Source organism: Phyllobates terribilis, unplaced genomic scaffold (genome assembly GCF_046119375.1).
Source record: "Phyllobates terribilis strain yellow unplaced genomic scaffold, ASM4611937v1 Scaffold_4__5_contigs__length_816908805, whole genome shotgun sequence".
In the NCBI taxonomy this organism is placed as follows: domain Eukaryota; kingdom Metazoa; phylum Chordata; class Amphibia; order Anura; family Dendrobatidae; genus Phyllobates; species Phyllobates terribilis.
In genome coordinates this window covers 9,866,694-9,894,564 of record NW_027362764.1, presented here as the reverse complement: position 1 = coordinate 9,894,564, position 27,871 = coordinate 9,866,694, and the positions used below count along the sequence as shown (strand labels likewise).

At 64.1% G+C, this 27,871-nt stretch overlaps 1 protein-coding gene across 3 annotated transcripts in view; it reads right to left on the bottom strand.

Moving 5' to 3' along the window:
- Positions 1 to 27,871, bottom strand: part of LOC141264803 (uncharacterized) — a 146,078-nt gene that overhangs the window by 42,004 nt on the left and 76,203 nt on the right. The gene's annotated exons all lie outside the window — the stretch shown is intronic.

The following is a 27,871-nucleotide window of genomic DNA, read 5'->3' as shown; positions in this document are numbered from 1 at the left end:
GGGCTCCTGTCACCGCTCTCCTCATCCACACGGGCTCCTATCACTATCAAAGATAAAATCAGAACATGAGACAAGTGACAACAACAGTCCCATAAACGGTGCACTTCTCCCAGCAGTGCCACCCATCAGGCCTGACCAAACGCAGCTCTACACCCACACGGGCGCCTGTCACCGCTCTCCTCACCCACACAGGCGCCTGTCACCACTCTCCTCACCCACACGGGCGCCTGTCACCGCTCTCCTCACCCACACGGGCTCCTGTCACCGCTCTCCTCACCCACACAGGCTCCTGTCACCGCTCTCCTCATCCACATGGGCTCCTGTCACCGCTCTCCTCACCCACACGGGCTCCTGTCACCGCTCTCCTCACCCACACGGGCGCCTGTCACTGCTCTCCTCACCCACACGGGCGCCTGTCACCGCTCTCCTCACCCACACAGGCTCCTGCCACCGCTCTCCTCATCCACACGGGCTCCTGTCACCGCTCTCCTCACCCACACAGGCTCCTGTCACCACTCTCCTCATCCACAAGGGCTCCTGTCACCGCTCTCCTCACCCACACGGGCTCCAGTCACCGCTCTCCTCACCCACACGGGCTCCTGTCACCGCTCTCCTCATCCACACGGGCTCCTGTCACCGATCTCCTCACCCACACGGGATCCTGTCACAGCTCTCATCACACACACGGGCTCCTGTCACCGCTCTCCTCACCCACACGGGCTCCTGTCACCGCTCTCCTCACCCACACGGGCTCCTGTCACCGCTCTGCTCACCCACACGGGTGCCTGTCACCGCTCTCCTCACCCACACGGGCGCCTGTCACAGCTCTCCTCACCCACACGGGCTCCTGTCACTGCTCTCCTCATCCACACAGGCGCCTGTCACCGCTCTCCTCACCCACACGGGCTCCTGTCACTGCTCTCCTCATCCACACAGGCACCTGTCAACACCCTCCTCATCCACACGGGCGCCTGTCACGGCTCTCCTCACCCACACAGGCGCCTGTCACCGCTCTCCGCACCCACACAGGCGCCTGTCACAGCTCTCCTCAACCACACGGGCTCCTGTCACCGCTCTCCTCACCCACACGGGCTCTTGTCACCGCTCTCCTCATCCACACGGGCTCCTGTCACCGCTCTCCTCACCCACACGGGCTCCTGTCACCGCTCTCCTCATCCACACGGGCTCCTGTCACCGCTATCCTCACCCACACGGGCTCCTGTCACCGCTCTCCTCACCCACACGGGCTCCTGTCACCGCTCTCCTCACCCACACGGGTGCCTGTCACCGCTCTCCTCACCCACACGGGCGCCTGTCACAGCTCTCCTCACCCACACGGGCTCCTGTCACCGCTCTCCTCATCCACACAGGCGCCTGTGACCGCTCTCCTCACCCACACGGGCTCCTGTCACTGCTCTCCTCACCCACACGGGCTCCTGTCACCGCTCTCCTCATCCACACGGGCTCCTGTCACCGCTCTCCTCACCCACACGGGCTCCTGTCACCGCTCTCCTCACCCACACGGGCTCCTGTCACCGCTCTCCTCACCCACACGGGCTCCTGTCACCGCTCTCCTCACCCACACGGGCTCCTGTCACCGCTCTCCTCACCCACACGGGCGCCTGTCACAGCTCTCCTCACCCACACGGGCTCCTGTCACCGCTCTCCTCATCCACACAGGCAGGCGCCTGTCACCGCTCTCCTCACCCACACGGGCTCCTGTCACTGCTCTCCTCACCCACACGGGCTCCTGTCACCGCTCTCCTCATCCACACGGGCTCCTGTCACCGCTCTCCTCACCCACACAGGCTCCTGTCACCGCTCTCCTCATCCACACAGGCGCCTGTCACCGCTCTCCTCACCCACACGGGCTCCTGTCACTGCTCTCCTCACCCACACGGGCTCCTGTCACCGCTCTCCTCATCCACACGGGCTCCTGTCACCGCTCTCCTCACCCACACAGGCTCCTGTCACCACTCTCCTCATCCACACGGGCTCCTGTCACCGCTCTCCTCACCCACACGGGCTCCAGTCACCGCTCTCCTCACCCACACGGGCTCCTGTCACCGCTCTCCTCATCCACACGGGCTCCTGTCACCGCTCTCCTCATCCACACGGGCTCCTGTCACCGCTCTCCTCATCCACACGGGCTCCTGTCACCGATCTCCTCACCCACACGGGCTCCTGTCACAGCTCTCATCACACACACGGGCTCCTGTCACCGCTCTCCTCACCCACACGGGCTCCTGTCACCGCTCTCCTCACCCACACGGGCTCCTGTCACCGCTCTCCTCACCCACACGGGTGCCTGTCACCGCTCTCCTCACCCACACGGGCGCCTGTCACAGCTCTCCTCACCCACACGGGCTCCTGTCACTGCTCTCCTCATCCACACAGGCGCCTGTCACCGCTCTCCTCACCCACACGGGCTCCTGTCACTGCTCTCCTCATCCACACAGGCACCTGTCAACACCCTCCTCATCCACACGGGCGCCTGTCACGGCTCTCCTCACCCACACAGGCGCCTGTCACCGCTCTCCGCACCCACACAGGCGCCTGTCACAGCTCTCCTCACCCACACGGGCTCCTGTCACCGCTCTCCTCACCCACACGGGCTCCTGTCACCGCTCTCCTCATCCACACGGGCTCCTGTCACCGCTCTCCTCACCCACACGGGCTCCTGTCACCGCTCTCCTCATCCACACGGGCTCCTGTCACCGCTATCCTCACCCACACGGGCTCCTGTCACCGCTCTCCTCACCCACACGGGCTCCTGTCACCGCTCTCCTCACCCACACGGGTGCCTGTCACCGCTCTCCTCACCCACACGGGCGCCTGTCACAGCTCTCCTCACCCACACGGGCTCCTGTCACCGCTCTCCTCATCCACACAGGCGCCTGTGACCGCTCTCCTCACCCACACGGGCTCCTGTCACTGCTCTCCTCACCCACACGGGCTCCTGTCACCGCTCTCCTCATCCACACGGGCTCCTGTCACCGCTCTCCTCATGCACAGGGGCTCCTGTCACCGCTCTCCTCACCCACACGGGCGCCTGTCACCGCTCTCCTCACCCACACAAGCGCCTGTCACAGCTCTCCTCATCCACACGGGCTCCAGTCACCGCTCTCCTCACCCACACGTGCTCCTGTCAACGCTCTCCTCATCCACACGGGCTCCTGTCACCGCTCTCCTCACCCACACGGGCTCCTGTCACCGCTCTCCTCATCCACACGGGCTCCTGTCACCGATCTCCTCACCCACACGGGCTCCTGTCACCGCTCTCCTCACCCACACGGGCTCCTGTCACCGCTCTCCTCACCCACACGGGCTCCTGTCACCGCTCTCCTCACCCACACGGGTGCCTGTCACCGCTCTCCTCACCCACACGGGCGCCTGTCACAGCTCTCCTCACCCACACGGGCTCCTGTCACTGCTCTCCTCATCCACACAGGCGCCTGTCACCGCTCTCCTCACCCACACGGGCTCCTGTCACTGCTCTCCTCATCCACACAGGCACCTGTCAACACCCTCCTCATCCACACGGGCGCCTGTCACGGATCTCCTCACCCACACAGGCGCCTGTCACCGCTCTCCGCACCCACACAGGCGCCTGTCACAGCTCTCCTCAGGCACACAGGCTCCTGTCACTGCTCTCCTCACCCACACAGGCGCATGTCACTGCTCTCCTCACCCACACGGGCTCCTGTCACCGCTCTCCTCACCCACACGGGCGCCTGTCATCGCTCTCCTCACCCACACAAGCGCCTGTCACCGCTCTCCTCACCCACACGGGCTCCTGTCACCGCTCTCCTCATCCACACAGGCTCCTGTCACTGCTCTCCTCACCCACACGGGCGCCTGTCACCGCTCTCCTCACCCACACAGTCACCTGTAACCGCTCTCTTCACCCACACAGGCACCTGTAACCGCTCTCCTCACCCACACAGGCGCCTGTCACTGCTCTCCTCATCCACAAGGGCACCTGTCACCGCTCTCCTCATCCACACAGGTTCCTGTCACCGCTCTCCTCATCCACACAGGCTCCTGTCACTGCCCTACTTACCCACACGGGCTCCTGTCACTGTTCTCCTCACCCACACGGGCTCCTGTCACTGCTCTCCTCACCCACACGGGCTCCTGTCACCGCTCTCCTCATCCACACGGGCGCCTGTCACCGCTCTCCTCATCCACACGGGCGCCTGTCACCGCTCTCCTCACCCACACGGGCTCCTGTCACTGCTCTCCTCACCCACACGGGCTCCTGTCACCGCTCTCCTCATCCACACGGGCGCCTGTCACCGCTCTCCTCATCCACACGGGCGCCTGTCACCGCTCTCCTCACCCACACGGGCGCCTGTCACCGCTCTCCTCACCCACACGGGCTCCTGTCACCGCTCTCCTCATCCACACGGGCTCCTGTCACCGCTCTCCTCATCCACACGGGCTCCTGTCACTGCTCTCCTCACCCACACGGGCTCCTGTCACCGCTCTCCTCACCCACACGGGCTCCTGTCACCGCTCTCCTCACCCACACGGGTGCCTGTCACTGCTCTCCTCATCCACACAGGCGCCTGTCACCGCTTTCCTCATCCACACGGGCTCCTGTCACCGCTCTCCTCACCCACACGGGCTCCTGTCACCGCTGTCCTCACCCACACGAGCTCCTGTCACCGCTCTCCTCACCCACACGGGCTCCTGTCACCGCTCTCCTCACCCACACAGGCGCCTGTCACTGCTCTCCTCACCCACAAGGGCTCCTGTCACAGCTCTTCTCACTCACACAGGCTCCTGTCACTGCTGTCCTCACCCACATGGGCTCCTGTCACCGCTCTCATCACCCACACGGGCGCCTGCTACCACTCTACTCATCCACACGGGCGCCTGTCACTGCTCTCCTCACCCACACGGGTGCCTGTTACCACTCTCCTCACCCACACGGGCTTCTGTTACCACTTTACTCATCCACAAGGGCTCCTGTCACTGCTCTCCTCACCCACACAGGCTCCTGTCACCGCTCTCCTCACCCGCACGGGGCGGCAGTCACCGCTCTCCTCACCCACACGGGCTCCTGTCACTGCTCTCCTCACCCACAAGGGTGCCTGTTACCACTCTACTCATCCACACGGGCTTCTGTTACCGCTCTCCTCACCCACACGAGCTCCTGTCACCGCTCTCCTCACCCACACGGGCTCCTGTCACTGCTCTCCTCACCCACACGGGCTCCTGTCACTACTCTCCTCACCCACACGGGCTCCTGTCACTGCTCTCCTCACCCACACGGGCTCCTGTCACTGCTCTGCTCACCCACAAGGGTGCCTGTTACCACTCTACTCATCCACACGGGCTTCTGTTACTGCTCTCCTCACCCACACGGCTCCTGTCACTGCTTTCCTCACCCACACGGGCTCCTGTCACTACTCTCCTCACCCACACGGGCTCCTGTCACTGCTCTCCTCACCCACACGGGCTCCTGTCACTGATCTCCTCACCCACACGGGGCGCCTGTTACTGCTCTCCTCACCCACACGAGGCGCCTGTTACTGCTCTCCTCACCCACTCGGGGCACCTCTTACCGCTCTCCTCACCCACATGGGTGCCTGTTACCGCTCTCATCACCCACAAGGGCACCTGTCACCGCTCTCCTCATCCACACAGGCTCCTGTCACCGCTCTCCTCATCCACACAGGCTCCTGTCACTGCCCTACTTACCCACACGGGCTCCTGTCACCTCTCTCCTCACCCACACGGGGCGCCTGTCACTGCTCTCCTCACCCACACGGGGCGCCTGTCACCGCTCTCCTAATCCACACGGGCTCCTGTCACCGCTCTCCTCATCCACACGGGCTCCTGTCACTGCTCTCCTCACCCACACGGGCTCCTGTCACTGCTCTCCTCACCCACACGGGGCGCCTGTCACTGCTCTCCTCACCCACACGGGGCGCCTGTCACCGCTCTCCTCATCCACACGGGCTCCTGTCACCGCTCTCCTCACCCACACGGGCTCCTATCACCGCTCTCCTCATCCACACGGGCTCCTGTCACCGCTCTCCTCATCCACACGGGCTCCTGTCACTGCTCTCCTCACCCACACGGGCTCCTGTCACTGCTCTCCTCATCCACACAGGCGCCTGTCACCGCTTTCCTCATCCACACGGGCTCCTGTCACCGCTCTCCTCACCCACACGGGCGCCTGTCACCGCTCTCCTCACCCACACGGGCTCCTGTCACCGCTCTCCTCACCCACACAGGCGCCTGTCACTGCTCTCCTCACCCACAAGGGCTCCTGTCACAGCTCTTCTCACTCACACAGGCTCCTGTCACTGCTGTCCTCACCCACACGGGCGCCTGCTACCACTCTACTCATCCACACGGGCGCCTGTCACTGCTCTCCTCACCCACACGGGTGCCTGTTACCACTCTCCTCACCCACACGGGCTTCTGTTACCACTTTACTCATCCACAAGGGCTCCTGTCACTTCTCTCCTCACCCACACAGGCTCCTGTCACCGCTCTCCTCACCCGCACGGGGCGGCAGTCACCGCTCTCCTCACCCACACAGGCTCCTGTCACTGCTCTCCTCACCCACAAGGGTGCCTGTTACCACTCTACTCATCCACACGGGCTTCTGTTACTGCTCTCCTCACCCACACGAGCTCCTGTCACCGCTCTCCTCACCCACACGGGCTCCTGTCAATGCTCTCCTCACCCACACGGGCTCCTGTCACTGCTCTCCTCACCCACACGGGCTCCTGTCACTGATCTCCTCACCCACACGGGGCGCCTGTTACTGCTCTCCTCACCCACACGGGGCGCCTGTTACTGCTCTCCTCACCCACACGGGGCACCTCTTACCGCTCTCCTCACCCACATGGGAGCCTGTTACCACTCTCCTCACCCACACGGGCGCCTGTCACTGCTCTCCTCACCCACACGGGTGCCTGTTACCACTCTCCTCACCCACACGGGTGCCAGTCACTACTCTCCTCACCCACATGGGGCGCCTGTTACCACTCAACTTATCCACAAGGGTGCCTGTCACTGCTCTCCTCACCCACACGGGGCGCCTCTTAAAACTCTTCTCACGCACATGGGGCGCCTTTTACAACTCTCCTCTCCCACACGGGCTCCTGTCACTGCTCTCCTCACCCACACGGGCGCCTGTTACCACTCTCCTCACCCACACGGGCTCCTGTCACTCCTCTCGTCACCCACACGGGCTCCTGTCACTCCTCTCGTCACCCACATGGGCTCCTGTCACTGCTCTCCTCACCCACACGGGCTCCTGTCACCACTCTCCTCACCCACACGGGGCTCCTGTCACTAGTCTCCTCACCCACATGGGCTCCTGTTACCGCTCTCCTCACCCACACGTGCTCCTGTCACCGCTCTCCTCATCCACACGGGCTCCTGTCACCGTTCTCCTCACCCACACAGGCGCCTGTCACCGCACTCCTCACCCACACAGGCTCCTGTCACCGCTCTCCTCACCCACACGGGCTCCTGTCACCGCTCTCCTCACCCACACGGGCTCCTGTCACTCCTCTCGTCACCCACACGGGCTCCTGTCACTGCTCTCCTCACCCACACGGGCTTCTGTTACCACTCTCCTCACCCACACGGGGCTCCTGTCACTAGTCTCCTCACCCACACGGGCTCCTGTTACCGCTCTCCTCACCCACACGGGCTCCTGTCACCACTCTCCTCACCCACACGGGGCTCCTGTCACTAGTCTCCTCACCCACACGGGCTCCTGTTACCGCTCTCCTCACCCACACGGGCTCCTGTCACCACTCTCCTCACCCACACGGGCTCCTGTCACCGTTCTTCTCACCCACACGGGCTCCTGTCACTGCTCTCCTCACCCACACGGGCTCCTGTCACTGCTCTCCTCACCCACACGGGCTCCTGTCACTACTCTCCTCACCCACACGGGCTCCTGTCACTACTCTCCTCACCCACACGGGCTCCTGTCACTACTCTCCTCACCCACACGGGCTCCTGTCACTACGCTCCTCACCCACACGGGCTCCTGTTACCACTGTCCTCACCCACACGGGCTCCTGTCACTGCTCTCCTCACCCACACGGGCTCCTGTCACCGCTCTCCTCACCCGCATGGGGCGCCAGTCTCTGCTCTCCTCACCCACACGGGCGCCTGTCACCGCTCTCCTCACCCACACGGGCTCCTGTCACCGCTCTCCTCACCCACACGGGCTCCTGCAACACTCTCCTCACCCACACGGGCTCCTGTCACCGCTCTTCTCACCCACACGGGCTCCTGTCACCGCTCTCCTCATCCACACGGGCTCCTGTCACTACTCTCGTCACCCACACGGGCTCCTGTCACTACGCTCCTCACCCACACGGGCGCCTGTTACCACTGTCCTCACCCACACGGGCTCCTGTCACTGCTCTCCTCACCCACACGGGCTCCTGTCACCACTCTCCTCACCCGCATGGGGCGCCAGTCACTGCTCTCCTCACCCACATGGGGCGCCTGTTACCGCTCTCCTCATCCACACGGGCTCATGTCACTGCTCTCCTCACCCACACGGGCTCCTGTCACTGCTCTCCTCACCCACACGGGCTCCTGTCACTGCTCTCTTCACCCACACGGGCTCATGTCACTGCTCTCCTCACCCACACGGGCTCCTGTCACTGCTCTCCTCACCCACACGGGCTCCTGTCACTGCTCTCCTCACCCACACGGGCTCCTGTCACTGCTCTCTTCACCCACACGGGCTCATGTCACTGCTCTCCTCACCCACACGGGCTCCTGTCACTGCTCTCCTCACCCACACGGGCTCCTGTCACCACTCTCCTCACCCGCATGGGGCGCCAGTCACTGCTCTCCTCACCCACACGGGGCGCCTGTTACCGCTCTCCTCATCCACACGGGCTCCTGTCACTGCTCTCCTCACCCACACGGGCTCCTGTCACTGCTCTCCTCACCCACACGGGCTCCTGTCACTGCTCTCTTCACCCACACGGGCTCCTGTCACCGCTCTCCTCACCCACACAGGCTCCTGTCACTATCAAAGATAAAATCAGAACATGAGACAAGTGACAACAACAGTCCCATAAACGGTGCACTTCTCCCAGCAGTGCCACCCATCAGGCCGGACCAAACGCAGCTCTACACCCACACGGGCGCCTGTCACCGCTCTCCACACCCACACAGGCGCCTGTCACCACTCTCCTCACCCACACGGGCGCCTGTCACCGCTCTCCTCACCCACACGGGCTCCTGTCACCGCTCTCCTCACCCACACAGGCTCCTGTCACCGCTCTCCTCATCCACACGGGCTACTGTCACCACTCTCCTCACCCACACGGGCTCCTGTCACCGCTCTCCTCACCCACACAGGCGCCTGTCACTGCTCTCCTCACCCACACGGGCGCCTGTCACCTCTCTCCTCACCCACACAGGCTCCTGTCACCGCTCTCCTCATCCACACGGGCTCCTGTCACCGCTCTCCTCAACCACACGGGCTCCTGTCACCGCTCTCCTCATCCAAACGGGCTCCTGTCACCGCTCTCCTCACCCACACGGGCTCCTGTCACCGCTCTCCTCACCCACACGGGCTCCTGTCACCGCTCTCCTCATCCACACGGGCTCCTGTCACCGCTCTCCTCACCCACACGGGCTCCTGTCACCGCTCTCCTCACCCACACGGGCTCCTGTCACCGCTCTCCTCACCCACACGGGCTCCTGTCACCGCTCTCCTCACCCACACGGGCTCCTGTCACCGCTCTCCTCACCCACACGGGCTCCTGTCACCGCTCACCTCACCCACACGGGTGCCTGTCACCGCTCTCCTCACCCACACGGGCGCCTGTCACAGCTCTCCTCACCCACACGGGCTCCTGTCACTGCTCTCCTCATCCACACGGGCTCCTGTCACCGCTCTCCTCACCCACACAGGCTCCTGTCACCACTCTCCTCATCCACACGGGCTCCTGTCACCGCTCTCCTCATCCACACGGGCTCCTGTCACCGCTCTCCTCACCCACACGGGCTCCTGTCACCGCTCTCCTCATCCACACGGGCTCCTGTCACCGCTCTCCTCATCCACACGGGCTCCTGTCACCGCTCTCCTCATCCACACGGGCTCCTGTCACCGCTCTCCTCATCCACACGGGCTCCTGTCACCGCTCTCCTCACCCACACAGGCGCCTGTCACCACTCTCCTCACCCACACGGGCGCCTGTCACAGCTCTCCTCACCCACACAGGCGACTGTCACCACTCTCCTCACCCACACGGGCGCCTGTCACAGCTCTCCTCACCCACACAGGTGCCTGTCACCACTCTCCTCACCCACACGGGCGCCTGTCACAGCTCTCCTCACCCACACAGGCGACTGTCACCGCTCTCCTCATCCACACGGGCTCCTGTCACCGCTCTCCTCATCCACACGGGCTCCTGTCACTGCTCTCCTCACCCACACAGGCACCTGTCAACACCCTCCTCATCCACACGGGCGCCTGTCACGGCTCTCCTCACCCACACAGGCGCCTGTCACCGCTCTCCTCATCCACACGGGCTCCTGTCACCGCTCTCCTCATCCACACAGTCGCATGTCACTGCTCTCCTCACCCACACGGGCTCCTGTCACCGCTCTCCTCACCCACACGGGCTCCTGTCACCGCTCTCCTCATCCACATGGGCTCCTGTCACCGCTCTCCTCATCCACACGGGCTCCTGTCACCGCTCTCCTCACCCACACGGGCTCCTGTCACCGCTCTCCTCATCCACGCGGGCTCCTGTCACCACTCTCCTCACCCACACGGGCTCCTGTCACCGCTCTCCTCACCCACACGGGCTCCAGTCACCTCTCTCCTCACCCACACGGGCTCCTGTCACCGCTCTCCTCACCCACACAGGCTCCTGTCACTATCAAAGATAAAATCAGAACATGAGACAAGTGACAACAACAGTCCCATAAACGGTGCACTTCTTCCAGCAGTGCCACCCAGCACGCCGGACCAAACGCAGCTCTACACCCACACGGGCGCCTGTCACCGCTCTCCTCACCCACACAGGCGCCTGTCACCACTCTCCTCACCCACACGGGCGCCTGTCACCGCTCTCCTCACCCACACGGGCTCCTGTCACCGCTCTCCTCACCCACACAGGCTCCTGTCACCGCTCTCCTCATCCACACGGGCTCCTGTCACCACTCTCCTCACCCACACGGGCTCCTGTCACCGCTCTCCTCACCCACACAGGCGCCTGTCACCGCTCTCCTCACCCACACGGGCGCCTGTCATCGCTCTCCTCACCCACACAAGCGCCTGTCACCGCTCTCCTCACCCACATGGGCTCCTGTCACCGCTCTCCTCATCCACACAGGCTCCTGTCACTGCTCTCCTCACCCACACGGGCGCCTGTCACCGCTCTCCTCACCCACACAGGCACCTGTAACCGCTCTCTTCACCCACACAGGCACCTGTAACCGCTCTCCTCACCCACAAGGGCACCTGTCACCGCTCTCCTCATCCACACAGGCTCCTGTCACCGCTCTCCTCATCCACACAGGCTCCTGTCACTGCCCTACTTACCCACACGGGCTCCTGTCACTGTTCTCCTCACCCACCCGGGTTCCTGTCACTGCTCTCCTCACCCACACGGGGCGCCTGTCACTGCTCTCCTCATCCACACAGGCTCCTGTCACCGCTCTCCTCACCCACACGGGCTCCTATCACCGCTCTCCTCATCCACACGGGCTCCTGTCACCGCTCTCCTCATCCACACGGGCTCCTGTCACTGCTCTCCTCACCCACACGGGCTCCTGTCACTGCTCTCCTCATCCACACAGGCGCCTGTCACCGCTTTCCTCATCCACACGGGCTCCTGTCACCGCTCTCCTCACCCACACGGGCGTCTGTCACCGCTCTCCTCATCCACACGGGCTCCTGTCACCGCTCTCCTCACCCACACGAGCTCCTGTCACCGCTCTCCTCACCCACACGGGCTCCTGTCACCGCTCTCCTCACCCACACAGGCGCCTGTCACTGCTCTCCTCACCCACAAGGGCTCCTGTCACAGCTCTTCTCACTCACACAGGCTCCTGTCACTGCTGTCCTCACCCACATGGGCTCCTGTCACCGCTCTCATCACCCACACGGGCGCCTGCTACCACTCTACTCATCCACACGGGCGCCTGTCACTGCTCTCCTCACCCACACGGGTGCCTGTTACCACTGTCCTCACCCACACGGGCTTCTGTTACCACTTTACTCATCCACAAGGGCTCCTGTCACCGCTCTCCTCACCCACACGGGCTCCTGTCACCGCTCTCCTCATCCACACGGGCTCCTGTCACTATCAAAGATAAAATCAGAACATGAGACAAGTGACAACAACAGTCCCATAAACGGTGCACTTCTCCCAGCAGTGCCACCCATCAGGCCTGACCAAACGCAGCTCTACACCCACACGGGCGCCTGTCACCGCTCTCCTCACCCACACAGGCGCCTGTCACCACTCTCCTCACCCACACGGGCGCCTGTCACCGCTCTCCTCACCCACACGGGTTCCTGTCACCGCTCTCCTCACCCACACAGGCTCCTGTCACCGCTCTCCTCATCCACATGGGCTCCTGTCACCGCTCTCCTCACCCACACGGGCTCCTGTCACCGCTCTCCTCACCCACACGGGCGCCTGTCACTGCTCTCCTCACCCACACGGGCGCCTGTCACCGCTCTCCTCACCCACACAGGCTCCTGCCACCGCTCTCCTCATCCACACGGGCTCCTGTCACCGCTCTCCTCACCCACACAGGCTCCTGTCACCAATCTCCTCATCCACACGGGCTCCTGTCACCGCTCTCCTCACCCACACAGGCTCCAGTCACCGCTCTCCTCACCCACACGGGCTCCTGTCACCGCTCTCCTCATCCACACGGGCTCCTGTCACCGATCTCCTCACCCACACGGGCTCCTGTCACAGCTCTCATCACCCACACGGGCTCCTGTCACCGCTCTCCTCACCCACACGGGCTCCTGTCACCGCTCTCCTCACCCACACGGGCTCCTGTCACCGCTCTCCTCACCCACACGGGTGCCTGTCACCGCTCTCCTCACCCACACGGGCGCCTGTCACCGCTCTCCTCACCCACACGGGCTCCTGTCACTGCTCTCCTCATCCACACAGGCGCCTGTCACCGCTCTCCTCACCCACACGGGCTCCTGTCACTGCTCTCCTCATCCACACAGGCTCCTGTCACCGCTCTCCTCATCCACACAGGCGCCTGTCACCGCTCTCCTCATCCACACGGGCGCCTGTCACGGCTCTCCTCACCCACACAGGCGCCTGTCACCGCTCTCCGCACCCACACAGGCGCCTGTCACAGCTCTCCTCACCCACACGGGTTCCTGTCACCGCTCTCCTCACCCACACGGGCTCCTGTCACCGCTCTCCTCATCCACACGGGCTCCTGTCACCGCTCTCCTCACCCACACGGGCTCCTGTCACCGCTCTCCTCACCCACACGGGCTCCTGTCACCGCTCTCCTCACCCACACGGGCTCCTGTCACCGCTCTCCTCACCCACACGGGCTCCTGTCACCGCTCTCCTCACCCACACGGGTGCCTGTCACCGCTCTCCTCACCCACACGGGCGCCTGTCACAGCTCTCCTCACCCACACGGGCTCCTGTCACCGCTCTCCTCATCCACACGGGCTCCTGTCACCGCTCTCCTCACCCACACGGGCTCCTGTCACCGCTCTCCTCATCCACACGGGCTCCTATCACTATCAAAGATAAAATCAGAACATGAGACAAGTGACAACAACAGTCCCATAAACGGTGCACTTCTCCCAGCAGTGCCACCCATCAGGCCTGACCAAACGCAGCTCTACACCCACACGGGCGCCTGTCACCGCTCTCCTCACCCACACAGGCGCCTGTCACTGCTCTCCTCACCCACAAGGGCTCCTGTCACAGCTCTTCTCACTCACACAGGCTCCTGTCACTGCTGTCCTCACCCACATGGGCTCCTGTCAACGCTCTCATCACCCACACGGGCGCCTGCTACCACTCTACTCATCCACACGGGCGCCTGTCACTGCTCTCCTCACCCACACGGGTGCCTGTTACCACTGTCCTCACCCACACGGGCTTCTGTTACCACTTTACTCATCCACAAGGGCTCCTGTCACCGCTCTCCTCACCCACACGGGCTCCTGTCACCGCTCTCCTCACCCACACGGGCTCCTGTCACCGCTCTCCTCATCCACACGGGCTCCTGTCACTATCAAAGATAAAATCAGAACATGAGACAAGTGACAACAACAGTCCCATAAACGGTGCACTTCTCCCAGCAGTGCCACCCATCAGGCCTGACCAAACGCAGCTCTACACCCACACGGGCGCCTGTCACCGCTCTCCTCACCCACACAGGCGCCTGTCACCACTCTCCTCACCCACACGGGCGCCTGTCACCGCTCTCCTCACCCACACGGGTTCCTGTCACCGCTCTCCTCACCCACACAGGCTCCTGTCACCGCTCTCCTCATCCACATGGGCTCCTGTCACCGCTCTCCTCACCCACACGGGCTCCTGTCACCGCTCTCCTCACCCACACGGGCGCCTGTCACTGCTCTCCTCACCCACACGGGCGCCTGTCACCGCTCTCCTCACCCACACAGGCTCCTGCCACCGCTCTCCTCATCCACACGGGCTCCTGTCACCGCTCTCCTCACCCACACAGGCTCCTGTCACCACTCTCCTCATCCACACGGGCTCCTGTCACCGCTCTCCTCACCCACACAGGCTCCAGTCACCGCTCTCCTCACCCACACGGGCTCCTGTCACCGCTCTCCTCATCCACACGGGCTCCTGTCACCGATCTCCTCACCCACACGGGCTCCTGTCACAGCTCTCATCACCCACACGGGCTCCTGTCACCGCTCTCCTCACCCACACGGGCTCCTGTCACCGCTCTCTTCACCCACACGGGCTCCTGTCACCGCTCTCCTCACCCACACGGGTGCCTGTCACCGCTCTCCTCACCCACACGGGCGCCTGTCACAGCTCTCCTCACCCACACGGGCTCCTGTCACTGCTCTCCTCATCCACACAGGCGCCTGTCACCGCTCTCCTCACCCACACGGGCTCCTGTCACCGCTCTCCTCATCCACACAGGCTCCTGTCACCGCTCTCCTCATCCACACAGGCGCCTGTCACCGCTCTCCTCATCCACACGGGCGCCTGTCACGGCTCTCCTCACCCACACAGGCGCCTGTCACCGCTCTCCGCACCCACACAGGCGCCTGTCACAGCTCTCCTCACCCACACGGGCTCCTGTCACCGCTCTCCTCACCCACACGGGCTCCTGTCACCGCTCTCCTCATCCACACGGGCTCCTGTCACCGCTCTCCTCACCCACACGGGCTCCTGTCACCGCTCTCCTCACCCACACGGGCTCCTGTCACCGCTCTCCTCACCCACACGGGCTCCTGTCACCGCTCTCCTCACCCACACGGGCTCCTGTCACCGCTCTCCTCACCCACACGGGCGCCTGTCACCGCTCTCCTCACCCACACGGGCGCCTGTCACAGCTCTCCTCACCCACACGGGCTCCTGTCACCGCTCTCCTCATCCACACGGGCTCCTGTCACCGCTCTCCTCACCCACACGGGCTCCTGTCACCGCTCTCCTCACCCACACGGGCTCCTGTCACCGCTCTCCTCACCCACACGGGCGCCTGTCACAGCTCTCCTCACCCACACGGGCTCCTGTCACCGCTCTCCTCACCCACACGGGCGCCTGTCACCGCTCTCCTCACCCACACGGGCTCCTGTCACCGCTCTCCTCACCCACACAGGCTCCTGTCACCGCTCTCCTCATCCACATGGGCTCCTGTCACCGCTCTCCTCACCCACACGGGCTCCTGTCACCGCTCTCCTCACCCACACGGGCGCCTGTCACTGCTCTCCTCACCCACACGGGCGCCTGTCACCGCTCTCCTCACCCACACAGGCTCCTGCCACCGCTCTCCTCATCCACACGGGCTCCTGTCACCGCTCTCCTCACCCACACAGGCTCCTGTCACCACTCTCCTCATCCACACGGGCTCCTGTCACCGCTCTCCTCACCCACACGGGCTCCAGTCACCGCTCTCCTCACCCACACGGGCTCCTGTCACCGCTCTCCTCATCCACACGGGCTCCTGTCACCGATCTCCTCACCCACACGGGCTCCTGTCACAGCTCTCCTCACACACACGGGCTCCTGTCACCGCTCTCCTCACCCACACGGGCTCCTGTCACCGCTCTCCTCACCCACACGGGCTCCTGTCACCGCTCTCCTCACCCACACGGGTGCCTGTCACCGCTCTCCTCACCCACACGGGCGCCTGTCACAGCTCTCCTCACCCACACGGGCTCCTGTCACTGCTCTCCTCATCCACACAGGCGCCTGTCACCGCTCTCCTCACCCACACGGGCTCCTGTCACTGCTCTCCTCATCCACACAGGCACCTGTCAACACCCTCCTCATCCACACGGGCGCCTGTCACGGCTCTCCTCACCCACACGGGCGCCTGTCACAGCTCTCCTCACCCACACGGGCTCCTGTCACCGCTCTCCTCACCCACACGGGTGCCTGTCACCGCTCTCCTCACCCACACGGGCGCCTGTCACAGCTCTCCTCACCCACACGGGCTCCTGTCACCGCTCTCCTCATCCACACGGGCTCCTGTCACCGCTCTCCTCACCCACACGGGCTCCTGTCACCGCTCTCCTCATCCACACGGGCTCCTGTCACTATCAAAGATAAAATCAGAACATGAGACAAGTGACAACAACAGTCCCTTAAACGGTGCACTTCTCCCAGCAGTGCCACCCATCAGGCCTGACCAAACGCAGCTCTACACCCACACGGGCGCCTGTCACCGCTCTCCTCACCCACACAGGCGCCTGTCACCGCTCTCCTCACCCACACAGGCGCCTGTCACCACTCTCCTCACCCACACGGGCGCCTGTCACCGCTCTCCTCACCCACACGGGCGCCTGTCACCGCTCTCCTCACCCACACAGGCGCCTGTCACCACTCTCCTCACCCACACGGGCGCCTGTCACCGCTCTCCTCACCCACACGGGCTCCTGTCACCGCTCTCCTCATCCACACGGGCTCCTGTCACTGCTCTCCTCACCCACACGGGCTCCTGTCACCGCTCTCCTCATCCACACGGGCTCCTGTCACCGCTCTCCTCATGCACACGGGCTCCTGTCACCGCTCTCCTCACCCACACGGGCGCCTGTCACCGCTCTCCTCACCCACACAAGCGCCTGTCACAGCTCTCCTCGTCCACACGGGCTCCAGTCACCGTTCTCCTCACCCACACGGGCTCCTGTCACCGCTCTCCTCACCCACACGTGCTCCTGTCAACGCTCTCCTCATCCACACGGGCTCCTGTCACTGCTCTCCTCACCCACACGGGCTCCTGTCACCGCTCTCCTCATCCACACGGGCTCCTGTCACCGATCTCCTCACCCACACGGGCTCCTGTCACCGCTCTCCTCACCCACACGGGCTCCTGTCACCGCTCTCCTCACCCACACGGGCTCCTGTCACCGCTCTCCTCACCCACACGGGTGCCTGTCACCGCTCTCCTCACCCACATGGGCGCCTGTCACAGCTCTCCTCACCCACACGGGCTCCTGTCACTGCTCTCCTCATCCACACAGGCGCCTGTCACCGCTCTCCTCACCCACACGGGCTCCTGTCACTGCTCTCCTCATCCACACAGGCACCTGTCAACACCCTCCTCATCCACACGGGCGCCTGTCACGGATCTCCTCACCCACACAGGCGCCTGTCACCGCTCTCCGCACCCACACAGGCGCCTGTCACAGCTCTCCTCACCCACACGGGCTCCTGTCACCGCTCTCCTCACCCACATGGGCTCCTGTCACCGCTCTCCTCATCCACACAGGCTCCTGACACTGCTCTCCTCACCCACACGGGCGCCTGTCACCGCTCTCCTCACCCACACAGGCACCTGTAACCGCTCTCTTCACCCACACAGGCACCTGTAACCGCTCTCCTCACCCACAAGGGCACCTGTCACCGCTCTCCTCATCCACACAGGCTCCTGTCACCGCTCTCCTCATCCACACAGGCTCCTGTCACTGCCCTACTTACCCACACGGGCTCCTGTCACTGTTCTCCTCACCCACCCGGGTTCCTGTCACTGCTCTCCTCACCCACACGGGGCGCCTGTCACTGCTCTCCTCATCCACACAGGCTCCTGTCACCGCTCTCCTCATCCACACGGGCTCCTGTCACCGCTCTCCTCACCCACACGGGCTCCTATCACCGCTCTCCTCATCCACACGGGCTCCTGTCACCGCTCTCCTCATCCACACGGGCTCCTGTCACTGCTCTCCTCACCCACACGGGCTCCTGTCACTGCTCTCCTCATCCACACAGGCGCCTGTCACCGCTTTCCTCATCCACACGGGCTCCTGTCACCGCTCTCCTCACCCACACGGGCGTCTGTCACCGCTCTCCTCATCCACACGGGCTCCTGTCACCGCTCTCCTCACCCACACGAGCTCCTGTCACCGCTCTCCTCACCCACAGGGGCTCCTGTCACCGCTCTCCTCACCCACACAGGCGCCTGTCACTGCTCTCCTCACCCACAAGGGCTCCTGTCACAGCTCTTCTCACTCACACAGGCTCCTGTCACTGCTGTCCTCACCCACATGGGCTCCTGTCACCGCTCTCATCACCCACACGGGCGCCTGCTACCACTCTACTCATCCACACGGGCGCCTGTCACTGCTCTCCTCACCCACACGGGTGCCTGTTACCACTGTCCTCACCCACACGGGCTTCTGTTACCACTTTACTCATCCACAAGGGCTCCTGTCACCGCTCTCCTCACCCACACGGGCTCCTGTCACCGCTCTCCTCATCCACACGGGCTCCTGTCACCGCTCTCCTCACCCACACGGGCTCCTGTCACCGCTCTCCTCACCCACACGGGCTCCTGTCACCGCTCTCCTCACCCACACGGGCTCCTGTCACCGCTCTCCTCACCCACACGGGCTCCTGTCACCGCTCTCCTCACCCACACGGGTGCCTGTCACCGCTCTCCTCACCCACACGGGCGCCTGTCACAGCTCTCCTCACCCACACGGGCTCCTGTCACCGCTCTCCTCATCCACACGGGCTCCTGTCACCGCTCTCCTCACCCACACGGGCTCCTGTCACCGCTCTCCTCATCCACACGGGCTCCTATCACTATCAAAGATAAAATCAGAACATGAGACAAGTGACAACAACAGTCCCATAAACGGTGCACTTCTCCCAGCAGTGCCACCCATCAGGCCTGACCAAACGCAGCTCTACACCCACACGGGCGCCTGTCACCGCTCTCCTCACCCACACAGGCGCCTGTCACCACTCTCCTCACCCACACGGGCGCCTGTCACCGCTCTCCTCACCCACACGGGCTCCTGTCACCGCTCTCCTCACCCACACAGGCTCCTGTCACCGCTCTCCTCATCCACATGGGCTCCTGTCACCGCTCTCCTCACCCACACGGGCTCCTGTCACCGCTCTCCTCACCCACACGGGCGCCTGTCACTGCTCTCCTCACCCACACGGGCGCCTGTCACCGCTCTCCTCACCCACACAGGCTCCTGCCACCGCTCTCCTCATCCACACGGGCTCCTGTCACCGCTCTCCTCACCCACACAGGCTCCTGTCACCACTCTCCTCATCCACAAGGGCTCCTGTCACCGCTCTCCTCACCCACACGGGCTCCAGTCACCGCTCTCCTCACCCACACGGGCTCCTGTCACCGCTCTCCTCATCCACACGGGCTCCTGTCACCGATCTCCTCACCCACACGGGATCCTGTCACAGCTCTCATCACACACACGGGCTCCTGTCACCGCTCTCCTCACCCACACGGGCTCCTGTCACCGCTCTCCTCACCCACACGGGCTCCTGTCACCGCTCTCCTCACCCACACGGGTGCCTGTCACCGCTCTCCTCACCCACACGGGCGCCTGTCACAGCTCTCCTCACCCACACGGGCTCCTGTCACTGCTCTCCTCATCCACACAGGCGCCTGTCACCGCTCTCCTCACCCACACGGGCTCCTGTCACTGCTCTCCTCATCCACACAGGCACCTGTCAACACCCTCCTCATCCACACGGGCGCCTGTCACGGCTCTCCTCACCCACACAGGCGCCTGTCACCGCTCTCCGCACCCACACAGGCGCCTGTCACAGCTCTCCTCACCCACACGGGCTCCTGTCACCGCTCTCCTCACCCACACGGGCTCCTGTCACCGCTCTCCTCATTCACACGGGCTCCTGTCACCGCTCTCCTCACCCACACGGGCTCCTGTCACCGCTCTCCTCATCCACACGGGCTCCTGTCACCGCTATCCTCACCCACACGGGCTCCTGTCACCGCTCTCCTCACCCACACGGGCTCCTGTCACCGCTCTCCTCACCCACACGGGTGCCTGTCACCGCTCTCCTCACCCACACGGGCGCCTGTCACAGCTCTCCTCACCCACACGGGCTCCTGTCACCGCTCTCCTCATCCACACAGGCGCCTGTGACCGCTCTCCTCACCCACACGGGCTCCTGTCACTGCTCTCCTCACCCACACGGGCTCCTGTCACCGCTCTCCTCATCCACACGGGCTCCTGTCACCGCTCTCCTCACCCACACGGGCTCCTGTCACCGCTCTCCTCACCCACACGGGCTCCTGTCACCGCTCTCCTCACCCACACGGGCTCCTGTCACCGCTCTCCTCACCCACACGGGCTCCTGTCACCGCTCTCCTCACCCACACGGGCGCCTGTCACAGCTCTCCTCACCCACACGGGCTCCTGTCACCGCTCTCCTCATCCACACAGGCGCCTGTCACCGCTCTCCTCACCCACACGGGCTCCTGTCACTGCTCTCCTCACCCACACGGGCTCCTGTCACCGCTCTCCTCATCCACACGGGCTCCTGTCACCGCTCTCCTCACCCACACAGGCTCCTGTCACCGCTCTCCTCATCCACACAGGCGCCTGTCACCGCTCTCCTCACCCACACGGGCTCCTGTCACTGCTCTCCTCACCCACACGGGCTCCTGTCACCGCTCTCCTCATCCACACGGGCTCCTGTCACCGCTCTCCTCACCCACACAGGCTCCTGTCACCACTCTCCTCATCCACACGGGCTCCTGTCACCGCTCTCCTCACCCACACGGGCTCCAGTCACCGCTCTCCTCACCCACACGGGCTCCTGTCACCGCTCTCCTCATCCACACGGGCTCCTGTCACCGCTCTCCTCATCCACACGGGCTCCTGTCACCGATCTCCTCACCCACACGGGCTCCTGTCACAGCTCTCATCACACACACGGGCTCCTGTCACCGCTCTCCTCACCCACACGGGCTCCTGTCACCGCTCTCCTCACCCACACGGGCTCCTGTCACCGCTCTCCTCACCCACACGGGCTCCTGTCACCGCTCTCCTCACCCACACGGGTGCCTGTCACCGCTCTCCTCACCCACACGGGCGCCTGTCACAGCTCTCCTCACCCACACGGGCTCCTGTCACTGCTCTCCTCATCCACACAGGCGCCTGTCACCGCTCTCCTCACCCACACGGGCTCCTGTCACCGCTCTCCTCATCCACACAGGCACCTGTCAACACCCTCCTCATCCACACGGGCGCCTGTCACGGCTCTCCTCACCCACACAGGCGCCTGTCACCGCTCTCCGCACCCACACAGGCGCCTGTCACAGCTCTCCTCACCCACACGGGCTCCTGTCACCGCTCTCCTCACCCACACGGGCTCCTGTCACCGCTCTCCTCATCCACACGGGCTCCTGTCACCGCTCTCCTCACCCACACGGGCTCCTGTCACCGCTCTCCTCATCCACACGGGCTCCTGTCACCGCTATCCTCACCCACACGGGCTCCTGTCACCGCTCTCCTCACCCACACGGGCTCCTGTCACCGCTCTCCTCACCCACACGGGTGCCTGTCACCGCTCTCCTCACCCACACGGGCGCCTGTCACAGCTCTCCTCACCCACACGGGCTCCTGTCACCGCTCTCCTCATCCACACAGGCGCCTGTGACCGCTCTCCTCACCCACACGGGCTCCTGTCACTGCTCTCCTCACCCACACGGGCTCCTGTCACCGCTCTCCTCATCCACACGGGCTCCTGTCACCGCTCTCCTCATGCACACGGGCTCCTGTCACCGCTCTCCTCACCCACACGGGCGCCTGTCACCGCTCTCCTCACCCACACAAGCGCCTGTCACAGCTCTCCTCATCCACACGGGCTCCAGTCACCGCTCTCCTCACCCACACGTGCTCCTGTCAACGCTCTCCTCATCCACACGGGCTCCTGTCACCGCTCTCCTCACCCACACGGGCTCCTGTCACCGCTCTCCTCATCCACACGGGCTCCTGTCACCGATCTCCTCACCCACACGGGCTCCTGTCACCGCTCTCCTCACCCACACGGGCTCCTGTCACCGCTCTCCTCACCCACACGGGCTCCTGTCACCGCTCTCCTCACCCACACGGGTGCCTGTCACCGCTCTCCTCACCCACACGGGCGCCTGTCACAGCTCTCCTCACCCACACGGGCTCCTGTCACTGCTCTCCTCATCCACACAGGCGCCTGTCACCGCTCTCCTCACCCACACGGGCTCCTGTCACTGCTCTCCTCATCCACACAGGCACCTGTCAACACCCTCCTCATCCACACGGGCGCCTGTCACGGATCTCCTCACCCACACAGGCGCCTGTCACCGCTCTCCGCACCCACACAGGCGCCTGTCACAGCTCTCCTCAGGCACACAGGCTCCTGTCACTGCTCTCCTCACCCACACAGGCGCATGTCACTGCTCTCCTCACCCACACGGGCTCCTGTCACCGCTCTCCTCACCCACACGGGCGCCTGTCATCGCTCTCCTCACCCACACAAGCGCCTGTCACCGCTCTCCTCACCCACACGGGCTCCTGTCACCGCTCTCCTCATCCACACAGGCTCCTGTCACTGCTCTCCTCACCCACACGGGCGCCTGTCACCGCTCTCCTCACCCACACAGTCACCTGTAACCGCTCTCTTCACCCACACAGGCACCTGTAACCGCTCTCCTCACCCACACAGGCGCCTGTCACTGCTCTCCTCATCCACAAGGGCACCTGTCACCGCTCTCCTCATCCACACAGGTTCCTGTCACCGCTCTCCTCATCCACACAGGCTCCTGTCACTGCCCTACTTACCCACACGGGCTCCTGTCACTGTTCTCCTCACCCACACGGGCTCCTGTCACTGCTCTCCTCACCCACACGGGCTCCTGTCACCGCTCTCCTCATCCACACGGGCGCCTGTCACCGCTCTCCTCATCCACACGGGCGCCTGTCACCGCTCTCCTCACCCACACGGGCTCCTGTCACTGCTCTCCTCACCCACACGGGCTCCTGTCACCGCTCTCCTCATCCACACGGGCGCCTGTCACCGCTCTCCTCATCCACACGGGCGCCTGTCACCGCTCTCCTCACCCACACGGGCGCCTGTCACCGCTCTCCTCACCCACACGGGCTCCTGTCACCGCTCTCCTCATCCACACGGGCTCCTGTCACCGCTCTCCTCATCCACACGGGCTCCTGTCACCGCTCTCCTCACCCACACGGGCTCCTGTCACCGCTCTCCTCACCCACACGGGCTCCTGTCACCGCTCTCCTCACCCACACGGGTGCCTGTCACTGCTCTCCTCATCCACACAGGCGCCTGTCACCGCTTTCCTCATCCACACGGGCTCCTGTCACCGCTCTCCTCACCCACACGGGCTCCTGTCACCGCTGTCCTCACCCACACGAGCTCCTGTCACCGCTCTCCTCACCCACACGGGCTCCTGTCACCGCTCTCCTCACCCACACAGGCGCCTGTCACTGCTCTCCTCACCCACAAGGGCTCCTGTCACAGCTCTTCTCACTCACACAGGCTCCTGTCACTGCTGTCCTCACCCACATGGGCTCCTGTCACCGCTCTCATCACCCACACGGGCGCCTGCTACCACTCTACTCATCCACACGGGCGCCTGTCACTGCTCTCCTCACCCACACGGGTGCCTGTTACCACTCTCCTCACCCACACGGGCTTCTGTTACCACTTTACTCATCCACAAGGGCTCCTGTCACTGCTCTCCTCACCCACACAGGCTCCTGTCACCGCTCTCCTCACCCGCACGGGGCGGCAGTCACCGCTCTCCTCACCCACACGGGCTCCTGTCACTGCTCTCCTCACCCACAAGGGTGCCTGTTACCACTCTACTCATCCACACGGGCTTCTGTTACCGCTCTCCTCACCCACACGAGCTCCTGTCACCGCTCTCCTCACCCACACGGGCTCCTGTCACTGCTCTCCTCACCCACACGGGCTCCTGTCACTACTCTCCTCACCCACACGGGCTCCTGTCACTGCTCTCCTCACCCACACGGGCTCCTGTCACTGCTCTGCTCACCCACAAGGGTGCCTGTTACCACTCTACTCATCCACACGGGCTTCTGTTACTGCTCTCCTCACCCACACGGCTCCTGTCACTGCTTTCCTCACCCACACGGGCTCCTGTCACTACTCTCCTCACCCACACGGGCTCCTGTCACTGCTCTCCTCACCCACACGGGCTCCTGTCACTGATCTCCTCACCCAGACGGGGCGCCTGTTACTGCTCTCCTCACCCACACGAGGCGCCTGTTACTGCTCTCCTCACCCACTCGGGGCACCTCTTACCGCTCTCCTCACCCACATGGGTGCCTGTTACCGCTCTCATCACCCACAAGGGCACCTGTCACCGCTCTCCTCATCCACACAGGCTCCTGTCACCGCTCTCCTCATCCACACGGGCTCCTGTCACTGCCCTACTTACCCACACGGGCTCCTGTCACCTCTCTCCTCACCCACACGGGGCGCCTGTCACTGCTCTCCTCACCCACACGGGGCGCCTGTCACCGCTCTCCTCATCCACACGGGCTCCTGTCACTGCTCTCCTCACCCACACGGGCTCCTGTCACTGCTCTCCTCACCCACACGGGGCGCCTGTCACTGCTCTCCTCACCCACACGGGGCGCCTGTCACCGCTCTCCTCATCCACACGGGCTCCTGTCACCGCTCTCCTCACCCACACGGGCTCCTATCACCGCTCTCCTCATCCACACGGGCTCCTGTCACCGCTCTCCTCATCCACACGGGCTCCTGTCACTGCTCTCCTCACCCACACGGGCTCCTGTCACTGCTCTCCTCATCCACACAGGCGCCTGTCACCGCTTTCCTCATCCACACGGGCTCCTGTCACCGCTCTCCTCACCCACACGGGCGCCTGTCACCGCTCTCCTCACCCACACGGGCTCCTGTCACCGCTCTCCTCACCCACACAGGCGCCTGTCACTGCTCTCCTCACCCACAAGGGCTCCTGTCACAGCTCTTCTCACTCACACAGGCTCCTGTCACTGCTGTCCTCACCCACACGGGCGCCTGCTACCACTCTACTCATCCACACGGGCGCCTGTCACTTCTCTCCTCACCCACACAGGCTCCTGTCACCGCTCTCCTCACCCGCACGGGGCGGCAGTCACCGCTCTCCTCACCCACACAGGCTCCTGTCACTGCTCTCCTCACCCACAAGGGTGCCTGTTACCACTCTACTCATCCACACGGGCTTCTGTTACTGCTCTCCTCACCCACACGAGCTCCTGTCACCGCTCTCCTCACCCACACGGGCTCCTGTCAATGCTCTCCTCACCCACACGGGCTCCTGTCACTGCTCTCCTCACCCACACGGGCTCCTGTCACTGATCTCCTCACCCACACGGGGCGCCTGTTACTGCTCTCCTCACCCACACGGGGCGCCTGTTACTGCTCTCCTCACCCACACGGGGCACCTCTTACCGCTCTCCTCACCCACATGGGAGCCTGTTACCACTCTCCTCACCCACACGGGCGCCTGTCACTGCTCTCCTCACCCACACGGGTGCCTGTTACCACTCTCCTCACCCACACGGGTGCCAGTCACTACTCTCCTCACCCACATGGGGCGCCTGTTACCACTCAACTTATCCACAAGGGTGCCTGTCACTGCTCTCCTCACCCACACGGGGCGCCTCTTAAAACTCTTCTCACGCACATGGGGCGCCTTTTACAACTCTCCTCTCCCACACGGGCTCCTGTCACTGCTCTCCTCACCCACACGGGCGCCTGTTACCACTCTCCTCACCCACACGGGCTCCTGTCACTCCTCTCGTCACCCACACGGGCTCCTGTCACTCCTCTCGTCACCCACATGGGCTCCTGTCACTGCTCTCCTCACCCACACGGGCTCCTGTCACCACTCTCCTCACCCACACGGGGCTCCTGTCACTAGTCTCCTCACCCACATGGGCTCCTGTTACCGCTCTCCTCACCCACACGGGCTCCTGTCACCACTCTCCTCACCCACACGGGCTCCTGTCACCGTTCTTCTCACCCACACGGGCTCCTGTCACTGCTCTCCTCACCCACACGGGCTCCTGTCACTGCTCTCCTCACCCACACGGGCTCCTGTCACTACTCTCCTCACCCACACGGGCTCCTGTCACTACTCTCCTCACCCACACGGGCTCCTGTCACTACTCTCCTCACCCACACGGGCTCCTGTCACTACGCTCCTCACCCACACGGGCTCCTGTTACCACTGTCCTCACCCACACGGGCTCCTGTCACTGCTCTCCTCACCCACACGGGCTCCTGTGACCGCTCTCCTCACCCGCATGGGGCGCCAGTCTCTGCTCTCCTCACCCACACGGGCGCCTGTCACCGCTCTCCTCACCCACACGGGCTCCTGTCACCGCTCTCCTCACCCACACGGGCTCCTGCAACACTCTCCTCACCCACACGGGCTCCTGTCACCGCTCTTCTCACCCACACGGGCTCCTGTCACCGCTCTCCTCATCCACACGGGCTCCTGTCACTACTCTCGTCACCCACACGGGCTCCTGTCACTACGCTCCTCACCCACACGGGCACCTGTTACCACTGTCCTCACCCACACGGGCTCCTGTCACTGCTCTCCTCACCCACACGGGCTCCTGTCACCACTCTCCTCACCCGCATGGGGCGCCAGTCACTGCTCTCCTCACCCACACGGGGCGCCTGTTACCGCTCTCCTCATCCACACGGGCTCATGTCACTGCTCTCCTCACCCACACGGGCTCCTGTCACTGCTCTCCTCACCCACACGGGCTCCTGTCACTGCTCTCTTCACCCACACGGGCTCATGTCACTGCTCTCCTCACCCACACGGGCTCCTGTCACTGCTCTCCTCACCCACACGGGCTCTTGTCACTGATTTCCTCACCCACACGGGCTCCTGTCCCTGCTCTCCTCACCCACACGGGCTCCTGTTACCACTGTCCTCACCCACACGGGCTCCTGTCACTGCTCTCCTCACCCACACGGGCTCCTGTCACCGCTCTCCTCACCCGCATGGGGCGCCAGTCACTGCTCTCCTCACCCACACGGGGCGCCTGTTACCGCTCTCCTCATCCACACGGGCTCATGTCACTGCTCTCCTCACCCACACGGGCTCCTGTCACTGCTCTCCTCACCCACACGGGCTCCTATCACTGCTCTCTTCACCCACACGGGCTCATGTCACTGCTCTCCTCACCCACACGGGCTCCTGTCACTGCTCTCCTCACCCATACGGGCTCTTGTCACTGATCTCCTCACCCACACGGGCTCCTGTCCCTGCTCTCCTCACCCACACGGGCTCCTGTTACCACTGTCCTCACCCACACGGGCTCCTGTCACTGCTCTCCTCACCCACACGGGCTCCTGTCACCGCT